Source organism: Mastomys coucha, unplaced genomic scaffold, assembly GCF_008632895.1.
Source record: "Mastomys coucha isolate ucsf_1 unplaced genomic scaffold, UCSF_Mcou_1 pScaffold22, whole genome shotgun sequence".
In the NCBI taxonomy this organism is placed as follows: domain Eukaryota; kingdom Metazoa; phylum Chordata; class Mammalia; order Rodentia; family Muridae; genus Mastomys; species Mastomys coucha.
In genome coordinates this window covers 131,238,123-131,245,141 of record NW_022196905.1, presented here as the reverse complement: position 1 = coordinate 131,245,141, position 7,019 = coordinate 131,238,123, and the positions used below count along the sequence as shown (strand labels likewise).

At 51.9% G+C, this 7,019-nt stretch overlaps 1 long non-coding RNA gene across 1 annotated transcript; it reads right to left on the bottom strand.

Annotated features, from left to right (window-relative positions):
• Positions 1 to 2,351: 2,351 nt before the first annotated feature.
• LOC116068584 lies at positions 2,352 to 4,438 on the bottom strand. The gene is made up of 2 exons (XR_004109631.1): positions 4,060 to 4,438; positions 2,352 to 3,927 (listed from the first exon to the last, which is right to left on the bottom strand). It is a non-coding gene; the product is annotated as an uncharacterized LOC116068584 (long non-coding RNA).
• Positions 4,439 to 7,019: the final 2,581 nt, after the last annotated feature.

Below are 7,019 nucleotides of genomic sequence, written 5' to 3'. Positions count from 1 at the left end.
TTCATGAAATCCATTTATTCTAAGTTGTGAAACGTACTGAAGACAGTTGCATATGCAATTGCCTTTTAATAGCTATGGAATAGGAACATTTTGGACAGTTCCTTCGTGTGTTTTGTGTTGGGAGCAAAGCAAACTCCTTGAACAAGTGAACCTAGAGTTATTTTGTGTTTGTAATTCTTCAGACATTATTTTTGACATATCTTTTGGTTCCCTTACTTTTCTTGTATCCAAATTACTCATTCGTTATGCTGCTTAAAGTTGTCCAAAAGAATTCTCATAACAAATAATTTTTGTCTGGTGATGAAGATTGAACTCTGGAGGGCTTAGCACATACTTGGCAAGCACTCTCTCTCCCTGAGCCACGCCCCAGCCCCTCCCTGGGGGATTCTGGGTAGGGGCTCTACCACTGAGCCACGCCCCCACCCCTCCCTGGGGGATTCTAGGCAGGGGCTCTACCACTGAGCCACGCCCCCACCCCTCCCTGGGGGATTCTAGACAGGTGCTCTACCACTGAGCCACGCCCCCACCCCTCCCTGGAGGATTCTAGGCAGGGGCTCTACCACTGAGCCACGCCCCCAGCCTCTCCCTGGGGGATTCTAGGCAGGGGCTCTACCACTGAGCCACGCCCCCAGCCCCTCACTGGGGGATTCTAGGCAGGGCCTCTACCACCGAGTTATATCCTCCACCCCCATTCTCTTCCCCAAGCTTTTCTAATTTCTATTTTCAGATATGGTCTCAGTAAATTGCCCAGGCTGGCTTTGAACTTGTTATATAGATGAACAGACCTCAATTTGTTTGTGATCCTTCTCCCTCAGCCTCTTGTGTATTGAGGATCAAAGGCCTGAGTCACCATGTCATGCTGCTATTCTCTATTAAAGACACAAAGTCATGATGTGTCCTTTCTCAGGTGCCCTGTGCACTGCAGGCTTCTCCAGCCTAGCCCATGGGAGCAGCAGTGTCCCCTGCCTGACAGCCAGTCCCCATTACTTCTCATCTTTTCTTACAGCCTCTCTGGCTTCCAGAACTTTGTTCAGAGTCACACACTGGCCTGTATTGGGCTTAATCATCCCAAAGGAGAAAGCAGGGCAGGTCTCTGTGGTCTCCGTGTATCCCTCTCCACCATTCAAGGAAGTCAGGGCAGGAACCTGGAGGCAGGAGCTGATGCAGAGGCCATGAAGGGGTGCTGCTCACTGGCTTGCTTCCCCTGGCTTTCTCTGTCTGCTTTCTTATAGAGCCCAGGGCCACCATCCCAGGGATGGCTCCACCCAAAATGAGTTGTGTTCTCCCACATCATTCTCTAAGTAAGAAAATGTCCTACGGGTTTGCCTACAGCCTGATCTTAGAGAGGCCTTTTCTCAATTGAGGCCCCCTCTTCTCCAGTGACTCTAGCTTGTGTCATGTTGGCAAATAACATTTGCCAGCGCACGTTCTCTGCTAACAAACCTCTGCACCATGAACTTTGGGGGCATCCATTTCTTGAGAGTCTCATCATAGCATCTCCGGGTGTCTTCATGGCTCCACCTGCCTTTATCTCTCCTCATTGCTTCCAGAATATCCTTTCAAGGCAATGAGCTTCACATTACCCAAGAATCATCTTCGTTTCCATCTGGCATCTGGTGTATTGAAACATTACTTTCCGGGGCAGGGGAGATAGGGTAGCCATTAAAGTGCCTGCTACATAAGCTTGGGAACTTGAGTTCAATGCCAGTACCCGTGGAAAAGCCAGGTATGGTGAAGTGCGTTTATAACCCCAGCATCGAGGATGCGGAGACAGGCAGGTCCCCCAGGAATCGTGGCGATCCAGCTTACCCAGACAGGAAGCCCCGGGAGAGGCTCTCTCCACAAACAAGGTGAACAGCTCCTGAGAAATGACACATGCATGTACACTGCACACGTGTGCACCTACACTCTCACACACATGGAAATGATGTCCCGTGTCTTTTGCACTGCTGTGTGCTTATGGCGGTGCCTCAGTGCCCTGGCTGCAGCTCTTCTTGGCCGACTTCCCACGGCCCTGACATCTCCAACATCTTGGGGTCTCCAGCAGAACCCAAGCTTCATCTTCGCAGCTTCCCCTTACCTCAGAGGGAGATTCCACATCCCTTTTACTCTGGGATCCATCATGACTCCCAAGACAGAACCACTTGGCTAACACTGCCAAGTTCCATTTCCTACTTGGGGTGGGACGCAGTCCTGATCCATGAATTACATTACATAAGCTATAATTTATTGTTGTTCTTTAAATCTTGAGACAGCCCGGGGTGTACAGGTATATAAAATAGATCTACAAATCAAACATTAACTCATAGTAAGTCATAAAGGAATTTACCTTAAAACAATTAGCCGTATAATACATAGCTTTGCAATTTATTGAAAATGAAAGCAAATTTACCTGCCGACGAAATGGGTGTGCCTGTCTCACGTGATACACTTTTAAGATATAAGAACCTGATACTAGTTTTATAGAGAAATATTAAATCTTTGCCTTTCATAACTAAACCACTATTTTCCACAAGAATGCAACCATATTTATATATGCTTTTAAAGACAGGTTTGTGTGTGCCCATGTAGGTGAAAGGTGTTGGTTCCTCAATGGCTCACCATCCTTTCTTTTGAGACAAGGGCTTACTATGTAGCCCTACCAGGCCTTGCAGTGAGAGATCCACCTGTTTAACCTATGCCCCACCATACCTGGCCTCCACCTTATTTTTGAGACAGAGCTCTTATTGAACGTACAGCTCAGCGATTCGGCTGTCCTGGCTGGGTAGCCCCAGGAATCTGGGCAGTGACTACAGCCACACCCCACTGTGCCCAGTTTTTCATGCTGGTACTGGGGATTGAGCTTAGGTCCTCAGCACTTATTCCATCCAAGATATCTCCAAGCTCTAAAAGCATGATAGATACATATAGTATTTTATATTATATATAATATTTTATGTTATATAATTATAATTTTATAATTATTATAATTAAGGAATTATATTATTCAACAGCAATATAAAAGTAACTTAAACACCCCCATAAGCACACAGCAATATTATGTAATATATAATATGTAATGTGTAATATGTAATAAATGTAATATGTGAAATATGATACATAACATGCAATATATGATATATAATATACTATGTCACATAACATGATATATATTAAAAACACTGCAGTTTGTAACATGGAACAGTGGTGAGTCAGAGCTGAGGTGTTTTCGGCAGCTTTGGGCAGCATTTGTTGGTGTTACACAGATGACAACACACACGGCTTAAGGAAACCGCGTTCTGCGTTCATCCCCAAGGCGGCAGAAAAGGCTCGAGAGCCGCCACAAACACTGCAGGCTTCTCATGCTTTGGGTTTTGAGTACATTTTTGGTCATTTCGTGTTGAGAAACATGTGACTGTCAGTCTTTTTGAGACTTTGCTGTGGCCTCTGTGGCGGACAAGGCCCAGGGTCGGCTCCGGCTCACTGGTCCCTGGGGCAGCAGAGCTCGGAGAGGTGTAGAGAGCAGGACGGGCTCCGAGGAGAGGGGCGCTCGGGGCGCTCGGTGATTCGGTGATTCGGGGAGACCAAGCTCTGTGTCTTCCAGGGACCACCGGGAGCGGAAGTGTGTGGGACGGAGGAGGCTGCAGCCCCCGAGACGGCGGCCTGGAGACTCGGTGCCCGCGGGCGTCGGAGATCAACCTCGCAGGTATCTGAGTGCGCTGTGGGGAAGAGCAGCGTGGGGGGACGGGCGGGCGGCTAAGCTCACGGTTTCAGGGGGTTGGAATCCACCGCTGTCAGGTCAGAGGGATCCGGCAGGCTCGGAGCTGCAGGGATCCTGAACTCACACCCTGAGATCTAACTACGAAGACACGCTTCCCTGCACGCGATCTGAGAAAAACTTTTTTTTTTTTTTGTATTGAAGTTGCTCCTCTCAAATAATTCTAACATCTGTAACAAAAACAGACCTGGAAAACAAATGAGGCAGGGCTGGTGCCCCATTGCCCCGAACCCGCAGTAACCGCGGCGGGGAGGGGAGGGGAGGGGAGGGGGAGGAGGAGGGAGGGGAGAAGGGGACCTCACCAGCGGGAACGCAGCCTGTGCGCTCATCACAGCAAACAAACAAAACCCCAAGCCTTGGGACCCGGGAGAGAGGAGAGGCACAGACTCAGTTCGCAGCCCGCGCACGTGCGCGTCGCCCCGTAACAATGGCGTACAAAGATGACGAAATAGGAAAACACACTTAAATGACGCTATGGTGTCGACTGTTAAGTAACCACGTCACAGGCAGAAGGACCGGTCAATAACAGAAAGGAGAGGATTTATTTCAGGATCGAGGGGGGTCAGGAGATAAAACGGTTCCAGCTCCAGAGTCAGACAAGCGCCAGGAGCCAGGAGACAACTTCAGAGCTAGAAAAAAACAGGCAGGGATTACACAGGAGTGAAGAGTCAAATCACAGACAGCACCAAATAGATAAAGAAAAACACACGAAAACACATTAGAAAGTATTTGAAAATTTTATATGGGTAAAAAAAAAAACATGGAAACGAAATAAATCTTCATGATACAATTGTCACCTCACAAAGTAAAACAACACTAACAAAATACGCTCGCTTTGTTCCAGAAATGACAGCGGATAAAACCCTGAAATCTCCTGAATGGAACCACGGGGAAGCGAGCAACAAAGAAATGAACGCGGTCAAGAAAAATATTAGAAAAAGGGAAGTACACACAATAAAAGCTGCTCCTCCAGAATCAAAAACAGCTGCCAATCAAGACCAAAGAGCATCCACTCCAGAGCCAACCACAGCCCCCACTCCAGAGCCAACCACAGCCCCCACTCCAGAGCCAACCACAGCTGGCTCTCCAGAGCCAACCACAGCTGCAACTCCAGAGCCAACCACAGCTGCAACTCCAGAGCCAACCACAGCTGGCACTCCAGAGCCAACCACAGCTGGCACTCCAGAGCCAACCACACCTGGCACTCCAGAGCCAACCACACCTGGCACTCCAGAGCCAACCACACCTGGCACTCCACAGCCAACCACAGCTGGCACTTCGCAGCCCACCACAGCTGGCACTCCAGAGCCAACCACAGCTGGCACTCCAGAGACAACCACAGCTGGCACTCCAGAGACAACCACACCTGGCACTCCAGAGCCAACCACACCTGGCACTCCAGAGCCAACCACACCTGGCACTCCGCAGCCAACCACAGCTGCCAATCCAGAGGCAACCACAGCTGGAACTCCAGAGCCAACCACAGCTGGCACTCCAGAGCCAACCACAGCTGGCACTCCAGAGCCAACCACAGGTGGCACTCCAGAGCCAACCACAGCTGCCACTCCAGAGCCAACCACAGCTGGAACTCCAGAGACAACCACAGGTGGCACTCCAGAGCCAACCACAGCTGGCACTCCAGAGCCAACAACAGCTGGCACTCCAGAGCCAACCACAGGTGGCACTCCAGAGACAACCACAGCTGCCACTCCAGAGCCAACCACAGCTGGAACTCCAGAGCCAACAACAGCTGTCACTCCAGAGCCAACCACAGCTGGCACTCCAGAACCAACCACAGCTGGCACTCCAGACCCAACCACAGCTGCCACTCCAGAGCCAACCACAGCTGGAACTCCAGATCCAACCACAGCTGGCACTCCAGAGCCAACCACAGCACCCAATCCAGAGCCAACCACAGCTGGAACTCCAGATCCAACCACAGCTGCCACTCCAGAACCAAGCACAGCTGGCACTCCAGGGCCAACAACAGCTGGCACTCCAGAACCAACCACAGCTGGCACTTCGCAGCCAACCACAGCTGCCAATCCAGAGGCAACCACAGCTGGAACTCCAGAGCCAACCACAGCTGGCACTCCAGAGCCAACCACAGCTGGCACTCCAGAGCCAACCACAGCTGCCACTCCAGAGCCAACCACAGCTGGAACTGCAGAGCCAACCACACCTGGCACTCCACAGCCAACCACAGCTGGCACTTCGCAGCCAACGACAGCTGGCACTCCAGAGCCAACCACAGCTGGCACTCCAGAGCCAACCACAGGTGGCACTCCAGAGCCAACCACAGCTGGCACTCCAGAGCCAACCACAGCTGGCACTGCAGAGCCAACCACAGCTGGCACTCCAGAGCCAACCACACCTGGCACTCCACAGCCAACCACAGCTGGCACTTCGCAGCCAACCACAGCTGGCACTCCAGAGCCAACCACAGCTGGCACTCCAGAGCCAACCACAGGTGGCACTCCAGAGCCAACCACAGCTGGCACTCCAGAGCCAACCACAGCTGGCACTCCAGAGCCAACCACAGCTGGCACTCCAGAGACAACCACAGCCCCCACTCCAGAGCCAACCACAGCTGGCACTCCAGAGCCAACCACAGCTGTCACTCCAGAGCCAACCACAGCTGGCACTCCAGAGCCAACCACAGCTGGCACTCCAGAACCAACCACAGCTGGCACTCCAGACCCAACCACAGCTGCCACTCCAGAGCCAACCACAGCTGCCACTCCAGATCCAACCACAGCTGGCACTCCAGAGCCAACCACAGCACCCAATCCAGAGCCAACCACAGCTGGCACTCCAGACCCAACCACAGCTGCCACTCCAGAGCCAACCACAGCTGGAACTCCAGATCCAACCACAGCTGGCACTCCAGAACCAAGCACAGCTGGCACTCCAGGGCCAACAACAGCTGGCACTCCAGAACCAACAACAGCTGGCACTCCAGAGCCAACCACAGCTGCCACTCCAGAGCCAACCACAGCTGGCACTCCAGAGCCAACAACAGCTGCCACTCCAGAGCCAACCACAGCTGGCACTCCAGAGACAACCACAGCCCCCACTCCAGAGCCAACCACAGCTGGAACTCCAGATCCAACCACAGCTGCCACTCCAGAACCAAGCACAGCTGGCACTCCAGAACCAACCACAGCTGGCACTCCAGAGCCAACCACAGCTGTCACTCCAGAACCAAGCACAGCTGGCACTCCAGATCCAACCACAGCTGGAACTCCAGATCCAACCACAG